This window comes from Rattus norvegicus, chromosome 20 (genome assembly GCF_021556685.1).
Source record: "Rattus norvegicus strain SHRSP/BbbUtx chromosome 20, alternate assembly SHRSP_T2T, whole genome shotgun sequence".
NCBI lineage: Eukaryota > Metazoa > Chordata > Mammalia > Rodentia > Muridae > Rattus > Rattus norvegicus.
In genome coordinates this window covers 51,199,561-51,216,155 of record NC_141553.1, presented here as the reverse complement: position 1 = coordinate 51,216,155, position 16,595 = coordinate 51,199,561, and the positions used below count along the sequence as shown (strand labels likewise).

Here is a 16,595-nt window from a genome sequence, read left to right as displayed (position 1 = left end):
AAGGCCTCTCCTACCACAGAAAAGAATAAATGCTGAGAGCCCCTTTCCTTGAAGGGAAGACTATCAGACAGGCTGAGGGGCTAAGACAACTCTGAGACCAGACTAGCTGCCTGGAAGGGGTTTAGACCAACTAAGGCACTTGGAAGGGACACTCTGTAACCTGCTGAGCTGTCTGCAGGCTGTACAGTGTGTTCCAGTTCCTAGCTTTTGCGAGCTGCCATTCCTGCTGGGCAGGCATTGGTGATGCGGCTGCTTTGAGCCATTTCTACTTCAGTGAGTAACCTCTTACCCATACTCCTGTAAATAACCCCAATAAAACTTACTGGTTCACGAACTTGGACTTCGGTGGTATCCATACCCTATCTGGGGTGAACAGACCTGTGTGTTGTGTCTTCCCAGAAAAAAAATTTGTCACACAGCAATAATGCTCAGGGCAGCAAAACTTAGAACTAGCTTTAATTCAAAAGAAAGAACAGTGTTCCAGAGAGGTTTCTACTTAAGACTTCAATTGGGTATAACCTAATGATGAGACGGGGCTGACTTATTAAAGGCTGGGCAGAATTCCCTAACAGTAGTTCTCCAAAGGTTTAACATCGCGCAGGCATTAGAATAACTATGCTTTAAATTAAAAATCCTTAAAAAAATAATAAAACCCAATGCTGCACAAATGATACTTTCTAAAACTAAACCCTTGACAATTGCTAGGTCACAGGATCTCCTTGCTCTAGCCGTTAGTTTTCCCTATACCATTGAAAGACTCCATTTTTCCTCTATCACTGACAGACTCCATCGTTAAAGCACAGCTTCTTCCATTCCATTCACAGTGGTAAGGCCGTCGTGGTGATGGGCACGGTGACTACGCAGGGCAGTGACGCTTCCTCGTAGCACAAGCCCGAGTGGAGAGCCGGGAAGCACTCGGACTCTAGTGTCTTGTACTGGGAGGCTTCATTAAAGCTGTGCTGCACTTCCTTACCAGGGCTCCTCATGAACAGACGGGCGGCACACAAGGGACTGTGATACAGTGATAAATGGCAGCAGAAACACAACCTCGATGCTCTGAGGAAATAAAATAAAGCCGGAACACAGAACTTCACTCTCAGGGCTCGGGTCACGCACAGCTTGATCACTTGCCTACCGTGAGCAAGGCTGGGCCACCAGACTAAAGCAAATCAAACCCAGGTTTCTCACCAATAGGAACAAAAATAGAGAGGGAGAAAAAACAAAAACAAAACCAAAACACCAAAGACAAAAGAAAACTCCCAAACCCTAACAGGTTACACAAGGTTACGCTCTAAGAGTGAGAGACACCCAGTGACTGCACAGCATGTCGTACGTGAACACCATTTCAAAAGACGACGAAAACCAAGGTGAAATCCAGATGGCCTCGAGCTTCCAACTCCTAACAGAGTTTGGTTTATTGTTTTTTTTTTTTTTTTTGTTCTTTTTTTCGGAGCTGGGGACCGAACCCAGGGCCTTGCGCTTGCTAGGCAAGCGCTCTACCGCTGAGCTAAATCCCCATCCTCCTGGTTTATTGTTAATGAGGGAAGAGATAATCGCATTTCAGAATTCATGGGAACCAGGAGTAAAGCGCTTGTTGGAAACTAGTGGCTAGCAAACCCCAGCTGAGGGTCAGTGGACAGAGCCTAGCAGAAGAAACAAGTGTGACTGGAATCCCAACTCCTAACACAAAGCACCGTCTTGGAGAGACCCAACACTTCGAGTCCACTTCTCAATCTGATGAGCTGGGGGACGTCACCTATGATTAATTATGATGATATTTAAATTAGCTTAAGAAATGCACAGTCACAAGAGGCACTAAGTAATCTGAACCGAGCAGTTCAGACGAGGCTGAGGACTTTACAGTCGAGTCTCTGGGGAAGGTGAGAGGGCCCAGGGAGAGGAGCAGGGGCTCGGGCCTTTCATCCCTTACGGAGGGAAATGGAGACTTGAAAAGGAGCACGTGAGTGGGCCTGCTAAAATACTCTGCAGCCCCCTTTCAATATTCCCAACGACACCGAGAAATAATAATTAGATCTGAAAAGCTGTCATTATCAGGGCCAGGAACACTTAATCTCTAAAGCAGCAGGGCCTTAATGGAGACCGTGATTAAACGACAAGCACGCATCCAAATACATCCTCACATCTGGCTAAGGTTTGTTTTGTCTCGCTGAGATTATTATACTTGTAATTCTGTCTAGACAATGCTGAAAATATTTGCCACATGATAGTTAAAGCCAATGCAGTTGGCAGTTTGTGTGCTCCTCACAGGCTTGCACTATAAAATACCTGTTCAGAGCAGCACGGTGGGCTACTGAAGGCGAACCCTTGCATTACTGTGTGTGCGTGTGTGTGCAGTGTACACGTGTACACATAGGCCAGGGACTGATGTTTTTTAAAAAATACCTTCTCCACCTTATGTTTTACATTTTGAATATTTATTCATTTATTTTTATGTCTTTTGTCTGTATGCAAGTCTGTGTACCACGTTCACGCCTGGTTTCCACTGGGGCCTGAAGAGGGCACTGGATCCCCTGGGACTAGAGTTACAGATGGTTGTGAGACACCGTGCAAGTGCTCTTCACAACTGCCACCTCTCCAGCCCCACCTCACCGTTTGGTCTCTCACTGACCCAACCTCCCTGTTTCAGCTGGCCTGGCTGAACTCAGGGTGCCCTGCAGTGGGTTTGGGGCAGCACGGCTACACGCGGCTTATGTGGTGCTAGGGATCTGAACTCAGGCTCTCGCACTCATGCATCAAGTACTAGGCCAGCTCCCTAGCCCTAGCTGAAAATTTTTTTACATGAAATTTTTAGTAGCATGGCTACAGAAGAAGATTCAAGTAAAAATAGTACTGTTAACAGTTCTAGAAAAAGTTATCTTAATACACTAAAGACCTCTCTCCAAAAGAATTCAGAGTTATACTAAGATACTCATAAAGTTTCAGTCTACTTAATAACCTTAACATTTCTGCTAATTGTTCTGAAAGCCACACTAATAAGTCCGATGTATACAGGAATAATATAACTAATTAACTTACTTTGTTTTAAAAAGTCAAAGGGTAGTTTTGCATGAACTTTTTATCTTTACAGACATTAACAAAATAAATTAGAATCACTTTCAATTTGTACAAATAAAGTAGCAAGAGGAAATGTCTGAGTGAAAGCAGCCACGCTGATCTCAGAAGTAAGGCTGTTCTGAAGGCCAGTCAAATATCTTCCCCAGGAGACAAGTTGGGTCTAAACGGGGCTAAGAACCCGTGACTCTGCACAGAGGCAGAGCGTCCGCGCCGCCCACCCCTCCACACACGCTCCACTAGCTGTACAACGAGTGCTGAGGCTTACCATATGGGGATATTACCTTCTGATGATGCATATAATCTTCCAGTGCATCCCAATGAAGTACCTATCAATAGACTATATGAAAATTCCTGTTCAGATTTTGGAAGCAGCAAATAAAAGTGGTAATTCATAGATCTGACTACTGATATAAACTACAGGACAGCAAGTTTAAATAAAGCACTTGACTCTTGTGAAACACGAGAAAAGTAAGAGCACAGGGCGTTTAGAAGGACAGAGGAAGGAGCCTGCGGCCCTGGATTAACAAGGTGAGGTCAGGCCTTCCCAGCGGTGACAATGTGAAGACATGGGCAACAGCAAAGACCAAACTGAAGTTCACAAAAAGCTGAAGTCTGCGCTCCAAATGACACCATCAGGAAAATAAAAAGGAAATCCACGAAATAAGAGGATATATTTGCGGGGTTGGGGATTTAGCTCAGTGGTGGAGAACTTGCCTAGCAAGCGCAAGGCCCTGGGTTTGGTCCCCAGCTCCAAAAAAAGAAAAAAGAAAAAAAAAAAAAAAAGAGGATATATTTGCAAAAACATATATCTGGTAAGACTAGTACTTAGAATATGTAAAGAAGTCTCCAAACGATAGTGAGACAATCTCATTTAAAAACGATCAAAGGGGCTGGCAGGATGGCTCAGCAGGTTAAGGAGCTTGCTGTGCAATCCTAATGACCGGAGTTTGATCCCTGAACCCATATAAGGTAAAGTTACTGGGGTCGCCTTCTGCGCGGTGTGTTCAGATACTAATTTCTGAGCCCAGAGATCTGGTCCAGTCTGGACACTAGCACTGTCATGAGTATTGAACCATCTCCTGGATCAATGTTGTGTCAAGGATGCCCCCAGTTATCTCTGATTGGCTAATAAAGAGCTCACCAGCCTGTGGCTGGGCAGAGAAGGCAGGACCTGTGGTCCCAGGGACAGGGTCCTCAAGAAGGAGAGGAAGGAAGAAAGGAGATGGCCATGAGGACACACATGGAGCAGAACTCAGTAGAAGGGAAGGACCATGTGGCTGGTAAGGAGACAGCTCAGAGGGTTACAACAGAAAATGGCCTAGAGGTGGTTCTCAGTGGGGAGATGAGCGAGAGCTGCGGGACATGGAAGCCTCCTCTTTCGGAGTAAAGACTGAGACTTTGTACAGGGACGGCTGCATGAAGTCTGTCATGGTCTGCATGAAGACATGCATGCGACTAGACTAACAAGAGTAAAACGGCTGCGTACTCAGGAGCAGTCAGGACAAGAAGGGCAGGACACTGCCGCCGCCTGCCACACACACAAGCTTCTGTTTTAGTTCTCTTTTTAATTCTTACGAGATAGGAGTGGTGTGTCCTCTTGGGGAAGGTCGCAAGCTTTCTAAGTGACTATGAGTTCCTTCAAAATAATTATTATATTAAAAAAAAGAAGGAAAAAAAAGGTCAGTAGCACCCAAACAAGGGCTAGAGAACTATTCTTATCCTTATCAGCTCAGAACAGGTCATACTCCCCACCAGAACAAGCAGTGTAGCAATTCTTAGTTAGAACGGAAGAAAACTTGCCTGGTTGACAGAACTCATTTACTATTTTATGACCTGATAATTAAAATACACCCGGAAAGGTTTTAAAGCTTCACGATGAACGCTTACTAAGTGCATGCAGTTAGTAGGGTCACCGTGAGCACATGTGCACCCACAGATGCCAGGGCTCCAGGAGCTACAAGGAAAGGCGGTTAGGAGCTGCTCCAGTGAGTGCTGGGAGCCTAAGTCAGAGCCTGTCTACAAGAGCTCCTAGTCCTGAGCCACCTCTCTGTCCTCGGTCGCTTTCCATCCACGTGGCCTGTCCACTTTATTCATTATCTTGCCTGCCTTTTATTGTCAGTGGAAATACTTTCATAAAATCCAAAGTCACCACGAATGGGTTTTCTTTTAAGATATGGCCATGACCTTGAACAAGTGAGGAATCCCTGGGACTGGGGAGCTCTGAGGTCGATTCCTGGTGGGTACACAGGATGGGGCTAACCTTTGCTCCAGCTGTCCTAACACCCAATAATGAGTGCTGCCACTGCTGGGTGTGACGCATCAGCAGGCCAGGTAAGTCTGGAGCCGCCTCCCAGGGCTTTGTCACCTGGAACTGCCTGTAGGCCAAGTGGGCAAATCGGGACCGAGGAGCGGCAGTTCAGAGGCCTGAGCCATTGCTTGGTGAGCAGCAGGTCAGGCAGCATTTGCAACTTGTATCCATCTAGGGCTCAGTGTCCACTCTGCTACCTGCTTCAGGGTGCGCTCCCAGACACTGTGGTGAGCTGGTCATGGAGGTGGTGACTGCCGAAGTCCAAGTTGTGTCCTACTGCTGCGACAAGGGGCAAGGACACACCGTGCTGCAGTGTGGAGGGAAAGGCAACATGTACGTGTGGCCTGAACTGCAGTAGAAAGATCTTCAAGGATGAACATGCAAAGGTGTTCTTCAGGGGGATCTGGTCCAACATTCTCTGTGGCAGAGGCAAGGGCTTCCTGCTGGCCATCTACAAGGAACTCCCTGCAGTATGTCATACAGAGATGTCACCACTGCAAGAAGCCACCAGGAGTCCTGGAAATGCTCCTGGTAACTGCCATTCAGTCACATCCAGGAAGGGGTGGAGAGAGGAAATTTATTCTTTCCTTTGGTTGGTTTGTTTTTTCCCTTAAAACAGCGTCTCTCTGTACAGCCCTGGCTGTCCTGTAACTCATTCTGTAGACCAGGCTGATCTCTACCTTACAGAGATATGCCTGCCTCTGCCTCTGCCTCTGCCTCCAGAGTGCTAGATTATAAGCATGCACTATTATTCACTGGCTGACGCTCACTCTTAAAATCCTGTAGGATCAGCCTGGCCCATGGGAGGTCTCAGCACTTTAGCTCAGGTCCACAAGCCAGCAGGTATAGACTTAGAATCCAGACACTCATGGGCAGTGCTGTGCAGACAATCCCATGCTCCCACGCTCCCCTTTGCTATGAAGCACTAGCTTCTCTGGGCATGGCTACAATTACAATTATCCTCTCTGTTGGGCCTTCTGCTGGGAAACAATAGCTAGGACCAACACTGGCTTGTTATAATCCTCCTGCCGCAGCCTCCTGAGCACTGGGATTATAGGCATAATCCCCCGGACCAGGTAACTGATTCATTTTCACTTGTCTCTCGCTATTTCTATTCAGCTCCTGTCGCTACCTTTCCTTTCCTGTACCTATAGGAGGTTTCCCACGTACAAGTCTGCCTCTGTAGTACCGAGGACCACGCTGAAGCAGCACGAGCAGCACAGGTGAGGCTCAGGCAGTACTGCCAGGACCAGCCTGGGACAGTGTGAACTTTGAACAGGATTCTGGGAAGATCATGTACATCAAAGATGGACATGAAGTAGGTATTGTGACACTTGCCTTTACTCCCAGTATTGGCAGAAGCAGAGGCTGGCAGATCTCCCTCTGTGAGTTTAAGACTGGGCCTAATTTATATAGTGGGTCTGGACATCCCTATGTGGAGAGACCAGTCTCCAAAGACAAAACAAAATGAAACAGATTGAAGTGATTCTTATGTATCTGAAGTAACAATTTGCCCAACTAAGGGATGGAGGCCGTGGCACTAGCCGGGGAGGACACACTGTGGCTGAGGTAAGCATGGCTTCAGGAACAACTACCAAACTGGAGATGAGCAGAAGAGCATGTTGTTACAACTAAAGTACAACGTTTCCGTGAAAGCATTTCAGTTGCCCTAGAATGGACTGCAGTTAAGGGCAATGCTCCTGCTCATACCGAGCATGAACATGAACGACACCCACAATAGAGGAGTGCTGTTAGAACACTCTGAGGAGTACAACTAATCCGTCACATGTACGACACAGAAGGCACGGAAGTGAAAATCTACAAACTTTAAACGAGCCGTATATTCAGGAAGAAAGTAAATTTGTTAGTTCTACTGCATTAAGCATTCCTAAAGCAACATACAGAAAGTTCAAACTACACTTTGATGTGCAGATTCTTTTGAAGGCCGCTCCACGCTGTTTTATATGAGGCAACTGCAGCTATAAGGAACACCTAGGGAAGAGCATCCCTCCCTGATCCTAGGTTACTTGAAACAGACACAGTCAGAAACAGCCTTGGCTTGCAGTGGTAATCAGCTTCTTCATGAGAAGCGTTCAGTGGAAGCTAAGCAGGCTTCCTTCAGTTTGCCTTCAGCAGCCTGCTCCTTTAAAAGGAAACTTCAAGACTTTCATTAAAATAGAAAATGGTTTACTGTGTTGTAAAACCACTTTTCAGATTACTGAGTCAGAAGGAGGATTCCAGAAGGGAGGGGAAATGCAATGGTTGGGGAGAGAAAAAGGAAAAGAGAAAGAAGCAAAGATCAAGAGAAAAGCCTATTAGAAACGTTATTTAAGCAGGTAGAACAAATTATTTCCTCTTGCATATAAGAAATAACCAATAACTCTCTTATCTATGCTTTGAAATCTCTATGTAAAATAAGTACTACACCGGGTATCTCTGACATTAGCTTTTTATCCCTTCCACGAGAGGGTCTAACACGGGCTGGCCTCCATCTTGCTGTGTACCTGATATGACCTTGAACGTCTGATCATCCGGATACAAGGATTACCACAGGCTTGCGGCACCTGCGCCTTGTCTTCCAGGTCTTTAACTTTGAAAGGGCGCTATTTCTTAGCACACGTTAACTTCCTATATTTCAAATATTATGGTTTACGATGATGACATGAGGCCATGCTGATGAGGCGTAAAGGATGGTCAATCAAGTTCGATAAGTAATGTGCCTTCTCACAATGCACTACCACATCCTATTACACGAGTAGATCAGAGTGGACTCAACAGGCATTCAAAACCTGAATTCAACACCACTTCACAACTAGTTCAGCTTGATTGCATTGGTGTTATATGTAATTGTGTCATAACCTGTGAATGAAGCAGTGGCTTTCATGTAGTATCACACCGGAGGTACACATATGGTCTATTCAAATTTGTCTTCTAAGTTTGTCTCGAAGCCTGTTAGATTGCAATCAGACTTTCAGCAAAGAGCTTTCCCTAACCCCTCAACTCAAGACACTGCTCTCCATCAGCGGCTTCTCCAACCAGCACTGACCTCGTACCCTCTGTCTAAGCAGACCACTACAGAATCCACCCTGTTCAAAACAGTGTGTTCTCTAAAATGTTCCAAGGCATAAAACTCAGATAATACAACAGAATATATCAGACTGATGGCCACTAGGATGAGGGGTCATTTTCCTTCAGGTGTGTGGCAGCATAAACTGGATTCAGGGAGAGCACAAGGTAGGAGGGACACATGCTCGGGAGTGTGTGAATGGAGTGGGATGGAAAGAGAGGAGCTTGGGTGGATATAATCAAGATACTGTGTGTGTGTGTGTGTGTGTGTGTGTGTGTGTGTGTGTGTGTGTATACGAAACTCTTCAAGAATACAAATATTTCTAATGTATGTGACTCAACAACATGTCATACATTTTATAAGACACTGATAGAAAACATACAAATAAAAAAACTGTGCAGGCGCCAATCAGAAAGAATACAAGTTCCTTTTACTTAGTTTGCATGTTTGCAAGTGTGTGTGTGCGAGTGGTACTGGGAAGAACCTTGGTTCTTGGGTGTGCTAAGCACATGCTCTACCACCTGTAGCTGGAGCTACACTTCCAGCCTGCTCTGTTCATTCTATACTGATTTTCCTTCTAGTATTCCTAAGTGAGTGCCAGGCACACAACCTACTTGGACACATTAGCAAACAGGCATCTTAAAGTCTGAGTTAATTCGACCAAAAGCAGCTCTCGTATTCACCCAAAAGAAGGAACCACTACTAAGAATCAGAGCCTGGTAGCCCTGGGCTCAGCAGACAGGTGGTGCTCTGCATGGTATATGGAAATCATTTATGAGAAGAACAGGGAAAAATTAGAAGGCCGTTTTCCCTATCGAAACAGATAAGTGATTACGCACAGAGCTGTCAGCGGGCTGAAGGATCGCCTGAGAAGCAGCATTCCAGATGCTGACACTATGTCGTTTCAGAGACTGGAAGTCCCACGGTGGGTGACGAAGAAACCACCTGCCAGTTGGGATAGCTGTGACTTAAGATAGGGTCACTACTGCTAAGATCATATTAAGTTGGGACAGCTGTCACTTAAGATAGGGTCGCTACTGCTAAGATCATATTAAGAGAAATGGCAAATCAGGCAACTGGAGCCATGTGTCCAGGAATGCTGGGAGAACTGAACTCAGTCACCGAGCCTGTAAAACAGCACCTACCACCAGAGCTGAGGACTCCCCTCAGGAGCATTGGGAATAAACATAGTTTACAGGTGTGATATGTAGACAGCTTTCTGTTTTGTGGTGTTAAATACTAAACATGCTTCTATTTTCAACAGTGGTAACATTTTGAAGTGTCTTATATTTAACAGAAGAATCATCAATCAATTTTTAAAATGACCGTGTTCTTACTGTTCTAATCAAGTTCTCAGAAAGGAGAGGCGCAATCATCATGATAGAAGAGAAAGACTACCAGGAACTGGCAGCAGGGTGTGTGTTACTAAAATAGTAAAACATCTTACTTTAGAAACCCTGATTACTGTGTGTTCTGTGTGCATGTGTGCTGTCACATGTGTGGTGGCCATAGGCCAACTCTGAGGAGTCTGTTCTCTTCTTCCACCTTTGTGTGGGTCCCAGGGACCAAGCTCTGGCTGACGGACTTAAGTGGGGAGTACTTTTCCCTCTCGATCACCTCATCCCAAATACTGTTTCTTACAACAAAGAAGCCTTAGTGAAACTGTTCAAATAGTTTCCTTCCCCATGCCTTTAAGGTGACACTAATGACCGAGGCTTCAAGGTCACTGCAGATCGTCTCACACATACGTGCAAACAACAACATCCTCCTATTCCTAAAACTGATCTTGAAGGGATCAATACAAATTGCCTACTTGGTAGACAAAGAGCTTTCTCTCACGAAGAAAAGGCTCCAGACTTTTAGCTCTGCTTCAGTTTCTTCAGTGTCTGTGGCTTTTCTCTATCAGAAGAAAGGGGATTGAGGCTGGAAGCCACAGAATGGGAAGGGAAATATACATGTGTACAAAATGAACATGATTTCAAATAAGAAGCAGTGACAGGCTAAGAGAACAAAAGAAATGAACCCAATAGTCCATGAGGGAGACCAGGCTCTGCTGAGAGGCTCCACGGTCTCTGCTCAGATCTAATCAGCAGATGGGTGAAGCCAGTGTCGTGTCAGGGATGAGAGTCTCCACAAGCTCATCTGCATACGAAACATGAGCACATACGGGAATAAACACGTGTAGAATAGTTAAAACAGTATTCAGTCCTCAAAAATACAAAATAAATGTTAGCAATTACTGTTATTCATATATAACAGTTTGCTTTCCTTACAAACTTTTCCCATAGGAAGTAACTTAACTCTAAACCATCTGAGATTACTAAGTACTTTAAAACCTGCTGTGTTGGACTGCCCCCTGCAGGCCTCGGTTTACCTACTTATTGTAAAAGGAGCACAGAGAATATAGGATTCAGATGTGTTTAAAATGACACTAAAGTCATTATTCAATCACTCCTAACAGTAAGACACTGTCTACAACAGCTATCAAGATGCAAAGGAAGTTAACCCTTTACCTCATCTCCTAATTACAGGACATCTACACTTCCACAGAACGCATCAGGGAACAGAATAAAAAGCACCGTGTATTACGCGGAAAAGGGGAAGCTGAAGAGAAGGCTGGAGCTCGGCAGGCAACCAGTTGGACACCAGGCAAGTCAGCTTCATGTCAAGCTGTCTTATGCGAAAGTCAGTGTTAAGGTGTCAGTCCCAGTTTCTGCCACGGCCAAGGAGTAATACCTAAGATAAGAGCCAAGAATTAACCTACACACAGCCCAGGTGCAAGGTTAGGAAAGATTTGCCAGAAGTGATGGTGAGGTGAGGCTAAACATGGCAGACAAGTTCTGTGAGGAGGAAGGGTAAGATGCCAATGGAAAGATGAGATTAGATGAGTGAGGCAAAGAAAGTGAACAAAACTTCCTCCAAAGCGTGCAGTGCACCAGCCTGCAGGGGAAGAAAGGCACAGGCTTGCACTGCTCGTGGTAGGAGCCACAGGCTTGCACTGCTCGTGGTAGGAACCAAAATGCAGCAGAGTCTGCAAGCCCATGAGTGAACAGTTCCTCACACATTCCACTGGTCAGAACAGAAGGCCCGACACAACATTAGGAGAGTTTGCAACAAAAGTATGATTTAAGGTAACACAGAACGGACCTGCCCAGGGCACGGCTGAGTGGATACATCTTTACCTATTTATTCTCCATAGCAAACGTTCTTAGACATTTACTGTGAGTCAGACACATTTGATCTCGACAGTAACAAAACATTACAATCCTGTATTTTAGATGAAGAAGATCCAGAATTGAGACATAAATGCCCACGTGGATCTCAGCCTGCCTGGTGCTGCGACCCTTTAATACAGGTCCTCATGCTGTGGGGCCCCTGACCATTCATTCAATTATTTCACGGCTCTGTCATAACTGCAATTGTGCTCCTGTTGTGAATAGTAGTGCAAACACCTGACGTGCAGACTACCTGACCTATGACCCCCAACAGGGCTGTGACGGAAGCACAGCCTGGGAACCGCTGGCCCAGTCTGCCCTGAGATTCCCACCGTCTCATCTGCACACTCACATGCTCATGCTACAGAGCTGCTCTTTCAGTTTCCCGGGGGTGCTCAGTTCTAAGCTGGAAGCTGGTGGAGAAGACGGTCCCTGATATCTGACACAGCAGACTCTAAGGGAACTCAATGGCACCTTCTGAGCCTTAGAAACCATTAACAGCAGAAGCAGCACCCAGGCATCACACCTTCAATGCTAGAGACAGAGCTCAACGCCAACACACAGCAAGTTACAGGCCAGTCAGGGCAATAGTGTGACGCTGTCTTAAAGTAACCTCTTGCCCCAGTCAAACAACAACAACAGCCCCAGAAAACACCTCGTCTTTATTGTTTTCTCCAAATCTCTACAAAACCCATTTATCAGGCCTTGGAGGTAGCAGAGATGCCTTCTTCAATAATGGAGTGTGTCAGCCCATCATATGACTTCCTCCACAAGGCAAGGAGAACACTGACGTGGGTAGTATGAGCTGTCACCAGGGAGACGCCTCTGGGCAAGCCTGTGGGGTTTATGCTGATTACAGCGGCAGGAGCAGCAGCACAGCCCATCACTCTCTCTTCCTGACTGCTTTACTTTCCCACCATGAAGCACTCTACCCTAGAACTGCGAGTCTCAATAAGCCCTCCTCCTTCCTCCCCAAAGATGCTTCTGTCAGGGCATTTACACAAGAGAAGAAACTAAAACACTAACAAGGTCTCTTAAAATGAACTTGTTCTTGGGAAGTTCCAAGAAACGACATCCCACTTTAGCTTTCTTCGATTCTGAGGGCAAAAGCTTTCCAGTGGGCCCTGCACTTCCTCACCTGGGATCAGGCAGCACTGTCACTAGAGGATGGGCAGAACGGGACCGTCTTTGTCTGTCCTAGGAGTCACCTGGTCAGACATCAGGCTTACTCAGTGAAACCAAGTTTTTACCTTCATCGCTACTAGAAGACAACAGCAAACTAGTTAGACAAAAAAACTGAGTAGGGCAATCTAGAAACAAGACATTGAAGTGGTATGAAGGTCCCGACACATCAATGCAGTAGACTGCAGGAGAAGGGTGGGAAGGAGGCACAGGCCTCCATCTCTGAAGAGTCACTCTGTCTGCCTATGTGGCATCTTCCCCTGAGCTGTGCACGGGCAGTCATCACTTGCCACACATTTTTGATAAGAACGTCAGAGAATTAATCGATGCCTGAAATCTGGACCCTCCTCAGATTAGGAAGTACAAGTTAGTCCCAGCCAACCTAGTTTTTGATTAAAATCAGGTACCATGAAATCCCTTCACTGTCACATTCTTAAAGGGGTCACTGGATCACAGCAGAAGGGAAGTAAACTTGGCAAGCAAACCTCTCAATCAAATGAAAGCATCGAAGGCTCTAGTGATACAGTACATGGTTTATACTCAACAATGGGGGGCAGGGTTCTGGTGGGTTCGAGGCGCAGACAAACCTAACTCTGACTGTTTTACAGCTGATAAAGATAGGCAGAGATCGCCCAAGCATCCTTAGGAACTGGGCGCCATTTCCCAACCTTTCCTTATTGTTTAAATCTTAAAATAACAGTTAAATTCTTCCCGAGAGAGTCTCCAGCAAGCCCCAGCACATAGTGACTAAGCGAGTGGCAATGGCAGACCACTGGGTCCCTGAGGACCCCCTTCTTTATCTGACACAGGGACCCTCAATGCGGGAGCCCACTTTTGCAGCTTATTCCTTGACAAATTCCAACTCTTCATATCCATTCCCAAACCAATGTCTCCTTTAGCTACGAGTCCTTCTCAAGTCCTTCGCCTCACTTCCTTAAGGAGGCCTCTTCTGCCCTCCCTCTTGGAAGGCAGGCCCAATGCCACCTACTGGCATCTGACTTACTGCAGCTATTTCTCCTCCTCACTGACGTCGCACTGGTCTGTACACTTTGAGCATCAGTTCCCTTTAACCGCTCTGCTAACAGTTTGTAAGCAGTGTAGTGTAGCGGCAGTCTACACCATCCAGCCGACTCTGTGGTGTGTGGCTCAGGGTGGAACGTACCACGTAAGACAAACGAGTCTGAGCTTCCTTAGTGAGCTCACCACGGAGAAACAGTCAGATACCCCATGCGTCCTGAAAAGACAGCTTCCTCACAACATGCTAACTGCAGGGCATAAACCCCAATGGCTAGAGACTTCCGAGTAAGAGCCAACCCAGACTTTTTGTGACCATTTTACAAAGCTTCTTGGAGGCAACCTCATTAACGCCACCTACTTAGGTATGCAATTCTAAATAACACTGGCTGCGTGTTGGAAACACCTCTTGCCTTTGACCTCATTTCTAGAACACTGGCTCATACTGAAGCACCTGGAGTTCTGGAACACAGACCTGAAACTCACACACTGACTACTATGTAAATGACAGACAAACGGTGTGTGACACCGCTAGAGAATTCTGGAAAAGTCTGACTTTTACCACTGAAATTCTGTCCCTTGATGGTACTCATTCTGAGTCCATGATGAACACTACTGCATATGGAAAACAGCTCCTAACATGGCTGCAGAAGTCCAGCGTAGGAAGAATATCACGAGGAATGTCACAGAATTTTAAATTCCTATTGGCTCATTGGGCCAAGCTGGCTCAAGCTGCCTCATTCATTGTGAAAATTATGTTACAAAAATATGATAACCTAACTTATAAACAAAAATAGTTGTTGACACATCAGAGCTGGGTCTGGCTGCTAGCTTTCTATTTCTTTTGAAGTGTCCTGGATAGTGGCATGAGTCTTTTCAGAGTAAACTAATATTTTAGCACAAATTATTCTTTGGATATTAAACATGGGTTTCTGGGCTTTCTTCAAATACTTTTACTTTGTACTTTTACAAAGTATTGTGTTCACGCTCAGTCCAGCATCTAGGAAAATGCCCTGCACACGTATTTCTGTCGTCTTATTGTGTGTGTGTGTGTGTGTGTGTGTGTGTGTGTGTGTATGTGTATGTGTGTATGTGTGTGTATATGTGCGTATGTGTCTGTGTATGTGTGAGTGTGTCTGTGTGTGGTGTGTCTGTGTATGCATGTATGTGTGTGTCTGTGTGTGTGGTGTGTGTGTGTATGTGTGTGTGTGTGGTGTGTCTGTATGGTGTGTGTCTGTATGTATGTGTGTGTCTGTGTGTATGTGTGTGTCTGTGTGTGGTGTGTCTGTGTGTGGTGTGTCTGTGTGTGGTGTGTCAGTGCGTGTGTTTGTATGTGTGTATGTGTCTGTGTGTGTGTGTGTGTATGTATGTGTGTGTGTATATATGTGTGTGTGTCTGTGTATGTATGTGTGTGTGTGTGAGTGATGCTCACATTAATCAAAATGCTGCATAAATAACAGCTCACCTAATAGATTGTTACAGCCACACAGATCGTCAGAAAGTGGAAGCCAAGGTCTGATGCTACTGCTAGAATATAATTAGGAAAAAGAAATGGAGGCCCCATTTTCCTTTGATCAGGGCATAAAAAGAAAACTTAAAAAATCTAAGAAAGCAAACAAAGGTAACAATAAACAAAAACTATAAATCTAAATTTCGGTATTTACTTACATACCACATTTTTTTATCCAGATTTATTCAGTCAACTCAGAACCAAAATGCCAATGAAGAAAAAGTTGTGAAGCAACTGAGAAACAGTAAAATGCCCTGCCCCCCCCACAGGAAATGCCCTGCCCCCCCCCCCCCCCCCCCAGGAAAGGGTCTGCAGGAAGCTCAGTCCTCACAGAGCCCCCATCTGGCAGCCAGGCCTAGTGAAGTCAGTTCTGAGAAGTCTCTAAGTTCCCACTTTCTATCTGATGACAGACTTGGACAAACCATCCTCTCAGGTCAGGGTGGTAATGTGCACCTGAGATGCTACCATATGCAAACCTCTGAGTTCAGGATCAGCCTGGTCTACACACCCTGCCTCCAAAACCAAAGGACAAGCTCTGTGCTCCCCCACACCCAGCTCTTCTCTATGGCGATACCAAACATGAGGTATAAATAACCCGATTCACATTGTCCCTGAAACAGAACAAAGAGGAGGCTTCTTCCCAGACACCTGCACTACTGGAGCAACTACAAGTCTTAAATTAAATTACACCTCACAATCCAGACCCTCTGTGAGGCTGTGGAATACCTGACAGTGAATTACTGGAGAGCTCATGGCATCTGAAGATGAAAATAAGACTTAACAGAATTACATGCAGGGCATTTTCCTAGATGCTGGACTGGGCATGAACACAACACTTTGTGAAAGTACAGACCTCGGAAATAACCCCTGCAGGGCTAACTCACAGTACTCATGCTGTCAATTTCTGCTATTTAATGACTTGTCATGAGAGTACCCCGCCTCCTAAAACACTGTCAGTACAACTTTACAGTGTCCGCAGCTGAATCCAAGCTCATGTTGGCTAGTAGCGAGCACTCCAGTACTGAGCTGTACCTGCAGGCCCTCAACTTAACACTTGCCACATGCCAAGCGCGGTGCCTGGGACCCAGCCTCAGCAGCAGAAGGACCAGCAGAACTAAATCAAGCAGGAAAAGGATGCTGTAGGTGCTGCTTTGCTGTTTTATGTAGGGAATACACATCAGGTAAACCAAACATTTCTCCCACTATTCGCACCCACATAATCCC

The 16,595-nt window shown here is 45.7% G+C and overlaps 1 protein-coding gene across 6 annotated transcripts in view; it reads right to left on the bottom strand.

The window, feature by feature from the left end:
- The window catches only part of Atg5 (autophagy related 5), a 90,387-nt gene that overhangs the window by 20,934 nt on the left and 52,858 nt on the right, over window positions 1-16,595 (bottom strand).